Source organism: Lontra canadensis, unplaced genomic scaffold (genome assembly GCF_010015895.1).
Source record: "Lontra canadensis isolate GAN:19392208 unplaced genomic scaffold, GSC_riverotter_1.0 scaffold13, whole genome shotgun sequence".
NCBI lineage: Eukaryota > Metazoa > Chordata > Mammalia > Carnivora > Mustelidae > Lontra > Lontra canadensis.
Genome location: NW_022631007.1, coordinates 28,711,978 through 28,726,606, shown reverse-complemented (window position 1 = coordinate 28,726,606; position 14,629 = coordinate 28,711,978). Strand labels below are relative to the sequence as shown.

Genomic DNA, 14,629 nt, shown 5'->3' with positions numbered 1-14,629 from the left:
GGCAGGAATCCCATTATATCTGCTTTGTTATACACTGCTTTGACACAGACCTGAGTCCATGAATATTGTTCCTGGCACTCTTGCCTCTTATTTTCTTACTTGAGAAATACTGAAGGAACGTCTTTGATTCTTGCTATATAAATTTTTCCCTCATGTTTAGTTCTGTCTCAAAGAGAACACTTTCTGTTTCCCTCAACTTTTACTCTTCCAGTGATCCTTTTGTCTCTTTATTTGGCTTATAATCTTTTAATTTACAAGAGTTTGAAGCAATTTATAGGAAACACAAAAAGCACATTTAAAAATCAGTGCTTGGGGCACCTGGGTGGCTCAGTGGGTTAAAGCCTCTGCCTTCGGCTCAGATCATGATCCCAGGGTCCTGGGATTGAGACCCACATCGGGCTCTCTGCTCAGCGGGGAGCCTGCTCCCCCCTCTCTCTCTGTCTGCCTCTCTGCCTACTTGTGATCTCTGTCAAATAAATAAATTTTAAAAAAAAATTTAAGTATATAAATAAATTAAAAAATAAAAATCAGTGCTTGGGAGGTTAACAGTGAAGAGAGAAGGTGAGAACAGAATGTAACTCTGCATGCCAAAAGGCCTCCACCATCCCTATAGTCAAAGCTCAACAATTTTGAGTTTCCTAGCAGCCAAGATGATAAAGGAGAAAGGCACATACATCTATAACTCTTGTCAATGGTAGCAAAGCCCACCAGATCCTCTGGAAAAAGATAATATTTATTAGCCTTATATAGAGACTCCTGCAGGAGGCACTAGACAGTGTCCACCATATTCCTCTGCCAATACAGCAACACTTTACTCAGGCCGTTTCAGGTAGGGCCCCTCCATGAAAGCCAAGAACAGCACATCAAAGCACCATTCCATGAAAGTGATTCTGGAAGGCTGTACACTTGTAATAAACATTCTCAGTTAGGTCTCCTCTCAAATGTTCTTGTGTACTTCATCGCTCCCACCAAGCCCACTGCTCTGATTCCGAAGTTCAGAATGTCTTGTGACAACACAAACATTCCAGTTGCTCCTTTCACTTCCACATTCAGCCCCTCGGATGGAAAAAGATGCAAGCCACAGGTTGTCCTACGGCTTACTGAGCACTTCTAGTGATCCCCACCGCCCTGCCGGATTTCTTCCCTTTCACCTGAAGCAGCAGCGAGGATTCCAAGTCACTGGGCTGTACTCAGTCCTCTGCCAAGGCCTGTAACTTGGGAGGGAGGATCATGGCACTTTCCATTACCTAATACTACAGCTTTCTGAGGACCCTCAAAAATAACAATGCCTGGGTGGCTCAGTCGGTTAAGCGTCTGCCTTCGGCTCAGGTCAAGATCCCAGGGTCCTAGGATCGAGCCCCACATCGGCCTCCCTGCTGGGTGCGAAACCCGCTCCCTCTCCCATTCCCACTGCTTGTGTTCTCTCTCTCTCGCTGTGTTTCTCTCTATCAAATATATAAATAAAAATCTTTAAAAAAATGTTTCTCTGTTCTTCTCTTAGAAGACCCCTGAGAGGTAAGGAGAGAGCATAAGGAACTTCAGGGATGTTGAGGCACAGCCCTTTATGACCCACCATAAACACAAAATTTTTCATGTTTTTTCCTCAATTAGTGGGAATTTTGTGTTCCCCTTATAGCTTTCCCATCTCCCCCTGAATGGTTGTGCCATCTCATCCATTTATTTATTTTTTTTTTTTTATTTTAAAACACTAAAGTTGTGAGTACACTACAAAGAAGCTTTAGCCTGATTTGTCAGAGGGCAGCTTACCAACCCAGGGTCCACTGTCCTCTACAAACAAGGACATTCTCCTGCACGACCACAATACAACCACCACAAGGAGGAAAGTAACACGAAGATAGGACCAGTTACTTTGCAGAGTGTCCTCAGGTGGTCGTCTGTCTGACGATTCCATGTGCTCATGCCCCTGTGGCAGGAAAACACCACCAAAGGGAAGCTGTGTCTCCTCACAGAGCCCCTTCGGGAAGGGAAGGACTTCCAGTTGTCTCATATCAGTGATGTTCCCTTCGACCACTAATTAAGGTGGTTTCTGCCTGGCATCCCCACTGCAGAGTTACTCTTTCCCACTTGGCAGTTAATCAATATTTGGTGGGGAGATGGTTTGGAACCATGTTAATATCCTGGACTTCATCGAACTTTGAATTTATTCACTGACTTATTTATATGAGTATGGACTCAGGGTTTCCTACTGTGTCCGACGAGTTCTAATCAGTTACGGTCCTTGTTTTTATGCTCAGATTATCCCTCACATGGCCAGTGGGAGGTCCTGCATGCCAGCTTGTGTGTTTTTGAAGACCTGTCCCCATTATTTTTGAAGCCTTTCCTTGCTTTCTGGTATCCCCAGATGTCCCATGCTCATCCTGTACCTTCCGCGTCCCAGTTCTGGTTTCAACCATTTCTCCAAAGCATCGTGGCTCCTTTTAGTGGAGAATGGGAATTAGAAGGTAGGATTTGGGGACTCAGTGCCCTCTGCTATTGATATGCTGCCGTTTCCAAGCCCTGTCAGTGAACAGGGTTAGGGAATGTGGACATGGGTGCAGATGTGCACCTGCAAACATTCACATCCGTATTTTCCACATTATCCATAAATAGTGAAAAAGTTTTTCACGCATTTATACCTCCATTTCCAACCCGACACCTCTGGGTTTATTTCCACTTCCCATATTTGTAAGTTCTCTGACAGCAAGAAACCTGGCTCCTGGTATCCTTGAGATATTTACTCATTCGGTCAGTCTCCCTGTGTATTGCCAGCCTCCCATCTCTGCCCTCACCCTCTTGATGTACCAATGCCTCAGCTTGCTCCCCCACCTCAGGCTCTGGGTGGGAGTCTGGGTGTGGTTAGGAAGTTGGTTCTCCTCCAACTCTTCCCAGAGGGAGATGGGAACCGTATGTCAAGGAGTAAGAGTCACCCTGCCAGAAGGGGCAGGTGCTCCCCCAAAAGAAGGGATCCCTTTTGTGATACCATAAATTCACCCCATTGAACTCTGCTTACCTTTCACTGTCAGAAGGAAAGTGCTAAAAGGTGTGAAATGGGGATCTTAAGTGCAGGGATGGTGTGGAAATGGAAATTCCTGAAAGGGGATATAAAGGAAAGACATGAGAGGATGTCAGGAAGAAAAGAAAGAAAGGGAGTAGCAAAGAAAGTCTTAGAAAGGGAAACAGGTAGGAAAACACAGGTATGATAGTTGGAGTCCACGAGAGAAAAGAAGATAATAGAAACCATTGCCTGGCACAGCTCTCCCAAAGCCCAATCTTTATCCAAATGACCTCTTTGTTGCACGTGCCCCTGTTGCCAGCCCTGCTCTTGTAATTTCATCCCCTGCTTAAAATCCTGCACCAGGCTGCCATGCTGAATGCCTTGCTCCCCAAAACCTCATTTCCCCCCCTAGCCACACCCCATCTTGATCTTTAAAATCTCAGAAAACTTCTATACCCTACACCTTTGCCCCTTCTTGTCTGACTTCTAGAATATCCTCCTCCACGTGGATAACTCTATTTATCCTTCAAGATTCAACCCAGTATCTAATCTTCCTGACACTAATTAGGCAATAAAGAACTACTTTCTTTTTCACTTTTTCTAAATTATGAAAGAAGCTTACAAAACTGCATAAAACACAAACGTACAGCTCAAAGTTTCGTTGCAGATTGGGTCCCTGTGACTTCCACCCAACTGAGAAATAAAACATGATGCCCCTCTCGGACACCCTCTCCCCAGTGCCTTTTCACAGCCATGAACCCCTCTTTCCACTCAGCAAGTAATACTACACACACTACAGAGGATTCCCCGCCTTGCTTTTCTTCAGGTTTCTGCTACCCAAATAGGCATCCCTAAAACCCAAAGTTGGGCTTTGCCTGTATTTGAACCTCATGTAAATGGCATCGTGCATTAACTATTTTATTGTGTCTTGCTTCTTTCACTCAATATTATATCTTTCAGATTTCATCATGTGTTTTTGCACAGCTGTAATACGTTGGTATGGTATGTATTCCATTGCCTGAACATACCAAAGTGTGTCCATTTTATTTCTGATAGACATGGGAGCTCTTTCCAATTCTTGGCTAGTGTCAACGCCCTATGATGGAAATGCTCGCACCTGTCACTTGGCACACTCGTGCATGGATTTCTGCAGGGTCTATGCTCAGGAGTGAAATGGCTAGATCACGGGTATGCCTAGCTTCGGTTTTACAAGATAATGCCAAAATATTTTCAAAGTGGTAATCACAGACCCTAGGATCGGATGAAATAACTTTCTTACAAAGAAGACCTCTAAGATTTCAAAAAATAAATAAAAACAAACAAACAAAGCTAACGTGAAAGCCAGTAGTAAGAGCCCAGAGCGTCAAAGGGTGAGTACTGGGAAAGATCAGAAGTCAGCGTGAGGAGCCACAGCTGAGGTGGTCCAGTCTTCACAGGCAGGGTGGGTGTTGGGACAAGAGTATGACTAGTATAAATGGCTTCTCATGGTGAACGCTGAAAAAGAGCTTCCCTTCTTTCTACTGAAAAGAAGGAACTAGGCTTTGCCACAAAGCTGGATGCCTTGGATGTTGTTTTAGTGGCTTCCACAGACAACCGCTGCTGCTGGGGGACTCACTAGGCTGCTCCTGGATGGCACCCACATCTCCCCCATCTACCCAGTCCCCCGACTCCCCTCCTTCAGGCCCAGGAGTAGCCTCCACTCCTGGCCTGACCTCAGGGAGCATGAGTCTCTCACAGGCTCAATCCCTCGAGCCCAACGAATCCCGGCAAGTAGCCTGATGTTACCACCACCCGGGAGGGATGTAGAAATTCTTCCGAACCTCCACTCCTTATTCACTGACAGAACTTGAGAGGGTGGGGCAGATAGGTGGTACGTCTGGATGTTATTCTGATGCTGAAGCTGAAGGGGTACCCATATGTCCTCCTCCTGGCTGTATGGAGAAGTTGGGACCATGTCTTCATCTTCTTTGGGTCCTTCCTTTTCCCAGCCCCACTCTCGAGCCTAGCAGAGTCCCTCACACGCAGGGTACCCAGCCGGCCACTTACCCAAACAGCAACTCTATAGCCCCTGGGGAGAGAGGAGGTACCCCGTCTTAGAACTCTGTGTGTACTGGTCTTAGGACTCTATACCACCACCTGCCAGAAAATCATCAGAACAACCAGACAGATCTGCAGTGACCGCAGGAATGCACTCCCCCAGAGTTGTTCTCACCGTAACCCGCAGTCTGTCTGTCTGACGGTTAGGTAAAAATCCAGGTTCTACTCAAATCTCATGTTTGCCAATAATTCCAGACTCTTAAAATGGAGGTTACCAAGAGGTGCTAACAAGGAACAATTGTCTACAAGAACACTAATTACTCCCTTCAGGCGAGAGACCCACAAATAGCTCGGATCAGCCAGAGACTGCTGGCAAAAGGGGCTTGATTGATGTCATGAAATGGCCAGTGACAGATGTGAATTTTGCCATAGCTTAAAGATTTTTTCCATGTGGAACTCGAGGGGCTGAGAGTTTGAAGACTAGAGCAGACACAAATCAACGTGTATCCTTCCAGCTGTCCGTGTGAGGGTCTGGGAGAAAGGGACTGAGGGCGTGTTGACCAGGATGACCCTGAGCCCGGGTCACTGCACAGGGTCATGCAGGGTGTGTTTGGCTGGGGAGGGTGAAGGGGGGGCACCCCAAAGCTATGCATTGAAAGGATTGCTCATTCCATGGAACCCATCTTTCTCTCATTTGACCGCCCACAGGAGATATCTTTTTCTAATTCTCACAGGGGTAAGTGCTGTGCAAGACATTCATTGTTGCCACAAAGCCAAGCCTCGTCTCAGCAGTTCTCTGAAACTAGCCTTCCAGTGCTATCCTCATGGCTCATCTGACCATGACTTCTTTCCTTCCATGTTAAATTATTTATAACCCTATGGGGTCAATGACATTTCTGTTTCCTAAGCTCAGCATGGTGACTTTGTGAGCTGGGTGTTCTCTTTTTGTTGCTCCAATTTGCTCTTTTTAACTCTCGAGGTCCTAGAAGACTGACCTTGGGGGGAGGGGGCAGCATCAAGCAGGATCCCTGGCCTCTGGCTTCCTTTGGGTTTGGCCAATGCCAAGTGCCTGCAGAGAGCTGCTGGACTGGAGGGAAGATCCAGGGAAGCTTATTGACCGGCTTCCTCCGCGTGGGCCACGGGTTGGCTTGGTCCCTGTCATGGGTTGAATTTTATCTCCTCCCTTCCCCCATAATTCATATGTTGAATAATATGTCCTGGTACCTCAGCATGTGTCTGTATTTGGAGACAGGGCTTTTAAAGAGGTAATTAAGTTAAAATGAGGTCATTGGGTGGCGCCCAATCCAATGTGACTGGTGTCATAAGAAGAAATTTGAACACAAACTCACGCATAAAGCAAAAGCTATGCAAAGACACAGGGAGAAGATGGTCATTTACAAGCTAAAGAGAGCAGCTTCAGAAGAAACCAGCCCTGCCAGCACCTTGAGCTCGCTTGGACTTTCAGCCTCTAGAACTGTGAGAAAATAAATTTCTGTTGTAACAGCCAGCCAGTCCCAGTACTTTGTTAGGGCATTCTGAGCAAACTTACCACAGTCCCTCTACCAAAATTGCAGGGGCAGACCACACTCCCGCTGCTAGAAACGCAGTTCTCTCCCTAGGCTTGGGTCACCGCTCTGTCCCCAAGACCCCAAGCCTGGGGGAAGGAAGGAAGGTCTCCCTGCTCTCGCTGCCCCACTGGTTTCCCTTTGCTACCCACCTTCATTAAACTTTCTTCAGTTACCTCATCAGAGTGCCCCAGGAGTTACTCACAGGAGCCTTGACCCATCTCTTGTCTCCCTCACAGTTTGCCTCAGTTGTTCCTACTATGTAATCCTACCTCACCAAAACACACCAGAGCAGTTCACGGGGCACTGGGTGAGGGTGAGATGGGCCCTCTGCCGCTGTACTTTGTTTAAAAAAAAAAAATTAAAATCTATGGTGACAAGAGGCTGTTGGAAGATGCAACCCCGTGGTGCGCCTCGCCAAAAAGAAAGACACCGAGTCTGTGCAACCAAGGTAAAGTTGACGTTGTACCAGTGAGGAAGAAGCAGCTCTTTGAGAAGTCCATGCTGTGGAGAGACTACTTAGCAAATGGACATTGATAATTGTTTCAGCCACTAAATTTGTTTCTGAAAATAGTGCTTCCTCTGTGAGAAAATTCTGGATGTACACATATTTAATACTGGAAAGTGGGATTTTTCTAAATTATTTAAAAATCTTTCAAATGGATAATTTCAGAGGGCTTCAACCATATCTATCTCTCTAATTTATCATGTATCTATCTATAAAAATGTGCATCGACTAGGCTCCCTTGCCTTCTGACTTTCTCTGGGTTTGGTCAATAAGAAGCACTTTTGATTAGAGTATAAGAGCGGTTGATTAATGCTAAGGAAGATGGAAATTTATTGGTAAACTTTCAACAGAACCTTTGCATTAGCTGGTATATGGGGCCAAAAACCTAAGTCACTGATGAAGTAATTACCGACGACAATGTGCTTCTCGCATCATCTTTGGAGCGTTGTCTTAGCCATGAAAGTCACTAAAACTGGGGATTAAAATACACTGCACTTAGACTCAGACTTCTGAATCCTTATCACCAAACTTTTCAAGTGACGCACATTCAGCTCCATCACATGTAAATATGAAATGAGCAGACGACATGAATAGTGTAGTAAAAGCAAAAAGGTGTTTTTTTTTTTTAATACCGGGGAGAAAACACAGAACTTAATATTGTTTCCTCTTTTAAAATTTTCTCTTTGTGCGTTTTTAACTAACGTATTATTTCAATACTACATGTATATTCATGAAAAAATAACAAGTCTTGGGAGTATCTGCTTAAAATCTTTTACTGATTCTGGCGAACCATCCAGAAAGCTTGGAGACCACTTAGCATGAAAGTGTAAGGGGCTGGAAAAAAACAAAAACAAACAAACAAACAACAACAAAATAAACACACCACTGGACCCAGAATCTTAGAACTCCAGATTCACAATTCTGTTTTGTTGGAACCATTTTCAAGAAAACGAAGGGGGAAATAGGAAAGAATGTGTGATGGAAGGATGGCCAGTGCCTACAGCTTTCCACGTGAGCTAGGACAGTCCGTTCATTTGGTTGAGCCCCTGCCTCTCAGAGAGTTTTGGAAATATTTGGAATGTCGTGGGAGGCCCAAGGGACCAGCCGGTAGTAAAAACCTAAACAAAAGCCTTCCAAAAACAACAAGGAAGATGAGGGTCAGCCCCTCCCCGGCTCCACCTCCTGGTCAGGGCTGAATCCAAATCCACTTCTCAGCACTGAAAGATGCCCCAAAACAGTTTCATCTCCCTACAGAAGGTTCTAGAGGAAATTATCTGAATGCTTGAAAAATCCAGCCTTCTCTGCAATTATCTAAACGGAGCTGCTGGGTGATGTTAACAAGACATCCTTTCTGCTATCCATATTCAGAGTCATATCTGTGTGAAATTAAGTATTGGGGATTTGTTGTTTTGTTCTTAATGTCCATTAAATGGTAGTGTGAGCAGCTATTAATGGGATTTGTCATCTAGGTAAGGTGAGCCTATCTGAGTTTTGTTAAACTCCATTATTCAGCCTCCTCAGTTTACAGGAGACCTTCTAAATCTCAAGAACATCCAGCTGAAAGGAATCACAAACTCCTTGGCCCAAGCCACACACTGGGGGGCCAACACTGGTGGACATCACTGTTGTACTCCATCCTGGGACCTCCATACTGGGGTTTCCGTCTTTCTACCCCTGCAAAGTATAAGACGGCCGCATGATTCCAAGTCATTTTTCCATGATGACCTTCCAAATGGATACCAGGGGCATCCAAACCCCCTCTGACAGGGAGGCACTTGCATTTTTTCACATAGTACATTCCAGCAAAACTCAGCTTTTCACTGTAAGCACACACTTTGATCCGTTTGGCTTTTTGAAAAATGAAGGTGAGGGCTTGATTTACTGAGGCTCGCCTACTCTCCGGTATAATGCCAACAGGTTATTGGGCCTTGTGGCAGGCTTGTCTGTCCTTTTCTGTCTCCAGAGCAATTCCCATCTTGGTTGGAGAGCTGAGAGTGGAATTTTAAGTATGAATTTCCTTGTGTTTAATAGACTAAAGTCAAAAGTCCACATTCTGCTTCAGATATGTGTGAACAACTTCCACTGAAGTTACTCGTGTATATCTGAGCTGAGTTAAAACCCTCCAACACTCAGTCGCCACTAAATAACATTCCTCTTTAAAAAAAAAAAAAAAAAAAAAAAAAAAAGGGGGCACCCGGGTGGCTCAGTGGGTTAAGCCGCTGCCTTCGGCTCAGGTCATGATCTCAGGGTCCTGGGATCGAGTCCCGCATCGGGCTCTCTGCTCAGCAGGGAGCCTGCTTCCCTCTCTCTCTCTCTCTGCCTGCCTCTCCGTCTACTTGTGAGTTCTCTCTGTCAAATAAATAAATAAAATCTTTTAAAAAACAAAACAAAACAAAAAAAGAACAACTTTGTAATGTGCCTGTAGGAGAGTGAAATGGCATGTGTCAATTAACCAAAAATTCACTGAGTTTGAGGAAAGGTTCAACTTTTAAAGGAACAAAGCCATTTGGACAGTCCTGCTCACTTCCAGCTCTATACATACGTACCCCATGCAGCCTCTCCAGGCTTATGCTGGAGGCTCACTTGCCTAGACCCTCCTGGCTTTTAGGGGCAGCTGTGGAAGTGTGCAGCACACCGGCCTGGATTCAAGAAGCAAGGTCACGTCCTAGCTCTGATAATAGTTGTACAAACTTGGGCAAGTCACTTAATCTTGACCTTGTAAGGTTATTGTGTGAATTCAGTAGATAATGGGTGTTAAATTTGTTTTTTGGTTCGAAAGTATTTTGCCTGTTTTATAAGGAAAAATGCAAACAAATAATCAAAAGCCCAATAAGGATGGAGGCAGTGGGGAGAAACAGAGAGTCAAACAATGGTAGCACAAAGATGTGTTGGTATAATTCCCATGGAAGGCATCTGCAGTGCACATTGCATTATTTAGATGCAATATTTAAATGAGTACATAAAATTGTCTTCTTTGATCCAATAATTCCACATACGAGAATTTGTCCTAGGAAATACAAAAAATAATACTAGTAATGATGATGATGAAGGGCAACCTCTTTGTATAAACATCTTCTTTATAGCATTTCCTGTCATAGAAAACAACCTAAATTTTAAGCAAATAAAGGAATGTTTAAGCACACCATTACAGGCTTAGACGATGCTTAGAGTAAGTTCTTACTATGTTAAATAAATTAAACAATGGATTCAAAGCACGCATTCTGTATGATCACATCCTTGTCATAAAAAAACAAAAGCATCAAAAAAGCCAGAAGGGAAAAGAGCAAAATGATCAACAGTAATGGGTAGAAGGAAGCCAGAAGTTGCTTTGGACAGGACTATATGAACTTTCGACCCTCTTTGCATTCCTAATACCTTATACATAGATGACACTCGGGACATATTGAGTATATTTTTTTAAGTGCTCTACCTTAGCTCCTAATTAACTAATTAACACTCTGCTCAACTAACTTTCCAATTGATCAAAGCTTCACCTTAATTAGCCCTGTGAAATAGTTTTGAAATATTTTTCCCAGTGGTTTCTTCTTATTTTTCCATTCAGCTATCTGTAAGATCATAGACACTCAGGAACTAGTACATTTGGCACTTGGTCAAATAACGAGAGCTTGGATTTAGCCACTGAAGTATCACAAGGCGCAACATCAAAGGAATTTTCCAAAGTTGCTCCCCACATACAGCCCAGCCCATGTCATTTGATTCTCAAGAATGCTGAGCCCAGCAGCAGAGCAGCCGGGGATGAATGCCCATGGCAGGGAGGCCAAAGTATGCATTTTCATCAACAGGAGAATGGGTACAAGCCAAATGAGGAACGGACGGCACGCTTTAATGGTAGATGGCAGTTTTCAGAGAAAACCTGTCAGTGTGTCATAGTGAATTATACATAAGGAGGGGGAAACAATCATTAAAACCTCCTTTATTTACAAATAGAATAAAGCATCCAAAAGAGGCAACTGTGTCTCCTCACAGATGAGTTTACTTAATGAGCAGGCTGACTTAAAAGCTCCTCGAAGGTTCCTTGAGATCATAAACGTTCGAAATGAAAGGTGGTTTGTAAATCTTCTAATCATCCACCATACACAAGACACACATTCTTTATAGACAAGGAGAGAGCTCAGAGACTTCAGGAATCTTTCTGAGATCAAATAGGCAGTAAACGGTAGAGTCGGGGTTCAGACCCCGGTCTCACGGCTCTCTGTCGATCTTGTTTCCATGTCACTCAAATGCCACATGGCTTGAAAGTTGCCAGACCTCCACCCACACTGCACAGTGTGGCACAACACAAAGTGCTTTGGAGACAGACTGAGGTTTAAATCCTAACCCTGTCACTTACTAGCGTGTGACCTTGGGCAAGCCAGCGAATCTCGAGAGCAAAGCCATCAGCCCACCCCACAGTGCGGGGGTAAGAATGAAGTGAGGTAATGCATCTCCAGTGCTGAGCGGGGGGTCTGGCCCCTCACACCAGCTCTGTGAGCGGCACCTGGCAATACAATCACATGACCTCCTTGAAGGCCGACCCACAGCCCTGCAATTTTGGCCTCAGCCTCTGAGGAAGAGTGTGGTCCAAACACTCCACCCTTCTTCACAAAAGCGGTATGGGTGTCGCTTCTCAGCTGTGCCCAACAGGAACAAATCCAATCCAATCCTGGACGGTTTAGTGTTTGGCACCATCTTTAATACTAATCTCATCAGTTTTTATTTTCATTTTCTAGTTTCTCCAAACAAGCCATTTTTAGAGGCTGGCGGCTTGAAACCAGAGCTGCCAATGAGATAGACTTATCTTGAAAGCACCAGGATCCTTCTGAAGGAATGTAAATATAAACAACACACACGTTACAGGAAAATCTGATAGGAGTTTGCTCATTGGTTTGGATGCCAGCTCAGCTCCGAACTTGCCTGGTACTATTTTGGAGTATTAAAATCTATATGTGCTTCATGTCCCAGCCACCCTGCCATCCATTAGGTTTGAATGTCCTTTAGGGAATGAACTTGATCCCCGCCAGCCCCCCTCCAAACCCCGCCTTACTTTTGGTCTCTCTCCAGAGCAGCGAACGCGCTGGCATAGTTCTGCCATTTGTCAGCCAGAAGTCTGGTTACACATTTGCTCGTCAATCTAAACCTGACCTATTCTCATACGAGCACTTGGGGTTTCATGTAAATCAACCAGACATTCTGTCATTCACCAACAATATCTCTCCTTAGTAGACTACACCAATGTGCCTCCATGAAATATTTCACTATGTTTGTGGAAGAAATATTCAAATGAACGTGCTTTTTCAGGAATGGTGACACCAGAATGTTCTAAATCTGTTCATTACCACAAGGATAAATGGTATTTCTGCCAAAGACTTGATAACGGGTGCAGTAATGCATCTCAGCACTTTCTGAAATTAAAGGTCTGCCCTGAGAGGTAAGTAGTATAATGCATGACTAACAACGCAAACCCAAACTTGGGAGCTAAGTTTTCCTTGTCCGTGTAATCGATCGTTTCCGACAGATGCTGCCTTAGGAAGTTCCTAACGTTACTTCTAGTCTCTAGATATTAACGTCCAGGTGAGGCTGACCCCCCGGTTTGTAAAAGGGTGGTTCCTTATTAACTGAGCATGCTTTCTTGTGATTTTTCTTACATTTGAATTCACACACACTTTTCACAGCTGTACTTCAAAAATCTGCTGTGGTTTAAGGGCAGTATTTCATGGAGTTATTAATTCATCATTAAGGAAAATATTTTAACATTCAGTTGAATATTGTCTTAAGCAGCTTTTTAAGGTACATGTTTCTGGTTATAGTGATTAATTTGTTAATTCTCCTGAAAAATGGGCAGTTTGACTCTGGCCTTCACTAGGTCTTTTGGCATTTTCAAGAGGTCACAAAGGAAATAGAGAACTGGGAATTTAAACAAGAAGAATTATCAGTTCTCATCGAAACGTGCATGACATTAGGCCAGTTAACTTCAGTGTTACTAGATGATAAAATGATGTTTTAATGTAGACGTAATTCATGAGAACTATGGAGAAAACGAAAAGGGGAGGGCTGCCAGTCTAGGATATTTATAAAGAGCTCATTTTATTCCTATAAGTATCTGAAAATGCCTGGTATCATTACTATTCACTTTGAGCACTGGAAGTATGACTACCAGTGTTATTAAAAAAAAAAAAATCCAATATCTGTGAAACCTTATCCATCCAAAGACTGTGTCCTCTAAAATTAAAGACTCACAGAGTTCTATCATATTGGCTGTCAACATGCCTAAAATGGACAGAATACAGATTCTGATCAGAAAGTAATGGTTTTCCTTTACTGTTTTGGATTCTGAATAGGCTCAGCAGATCATAGTTAAAGTTTTTTAGCACTGGGTTTCAAACATAAAGTCACTTGGCCACAATATAAAGATTAGTGTGTACCTAAGTGAAATTCTGTTCCTTGGGGAAATGCAGAAATGCCCTCCTTCTCAGTCTCTTCGTGTTCCTGTGCATTCTGAGGTGGCCTTTTCCTCTATCTGACTTACGCCCTCTAGTGTTTTCTGGATGAAGAACAGGAACTAAAGCTCCATTTATACACAAAAAACGTTATTGCAATTTCTCAATATTTTCCCCAGTTATCATACACAAAAACACACTTACCACCAGATGTTTTGACGTGAACACTGAGTGACTGCAAGGACTTTTTTTTTTTTTTATTTACTTGACAGAGAAAGACATCACAAGTAGGCAGAGAGGCAGGCACAGAAAGAGGGGGAAGCAGGCTCTCCGCTGAGCAGAGAGCCCGATGCAGAGCTCAATCCCAGGATCCTGGGATCATGACCTGAGCTGAAGGCAGAGGCTTAACCCAACTGAGCAACCCAGGCGCCCCAGGATTTTTTTTTATCACAGAGTCTCAAACTTAAATTCCTGTATTCCAACCTCCGCTCTCCTAATTAGTTATTGACTTCTAATCTGTCAGGGTTACATTCCTTCTCTGCCTTTGAACTCTTATATTCTAATTCACTTTTATTGTGATAAGCAGAAGGGGGAAAGATTCTCTAAAGAACTAAGGCATGCAAGCAGGCATTTCTTTGACATACGTTCCAAGAATAGAACATTGACGCTTTGGTTCTTCTTCTAAGTTACCCAAGGGGTTCAAGGAGTTTTTCCTCAAGAGAAAAGTGATGAATTTTTTTAAATAGCTTTATGGAAACACTGCATATTTTCTGCCATAGAAGCCCTTAATCAAACCAGGAAGAGTAGCTTCTTGGGAAATGTACTGTTTATGGGCACTTTTTCTTTACAGAGAAGAAAATATACTTCCAAAGCTGTCAGCTGCCGTTGCTGCAACTCTGGAAACCAGCCACAGCTGATGTGAGAGCTAACTATAGGCCAAGGTCATCTGGGGATCTCCCCAGCCTGCTTACAGAGATGGCACCCATGCTTCATTGGAGTGCATGGGTTTGCCAGTCCAGCCCAGGGAGCTATTTTCAGTTGGAGCTCCCACAAGCAAGCCCTTGATCGTCGTTCATGCAGCTGGCAG

The 14,629-nt window shown here is 43.9% G+C and overlaps 1 protein-coding gene across 4 annotated transcripts in view; it reads left to right on the top strand.

The window, feature by feature from the left end:
• Positions 1-12,231: 12,231 nt before the first annotated feature.
• Positions 12,232-14,629, top strand: part of ITGB6 (integrin subunit beta 6) — a 126,043-nt gene continuing 123,645 nt past the window's right edge. For 3 of the 4 annotated variants that reach the window (XM_032857926.1, XM_032857925.1, XM_032857922.1), the window contains exon 1: positions 12,235-12,533. The gene's annotated coding sequence lies outside the window, so the exon portion shown is untranslated. Of the gene's footprint in view, positions 12,534-14,629 lie in introns of all 4 variants that reach the window. The other variant, XM_032857924.1, reaches the window with a different exon arrangement.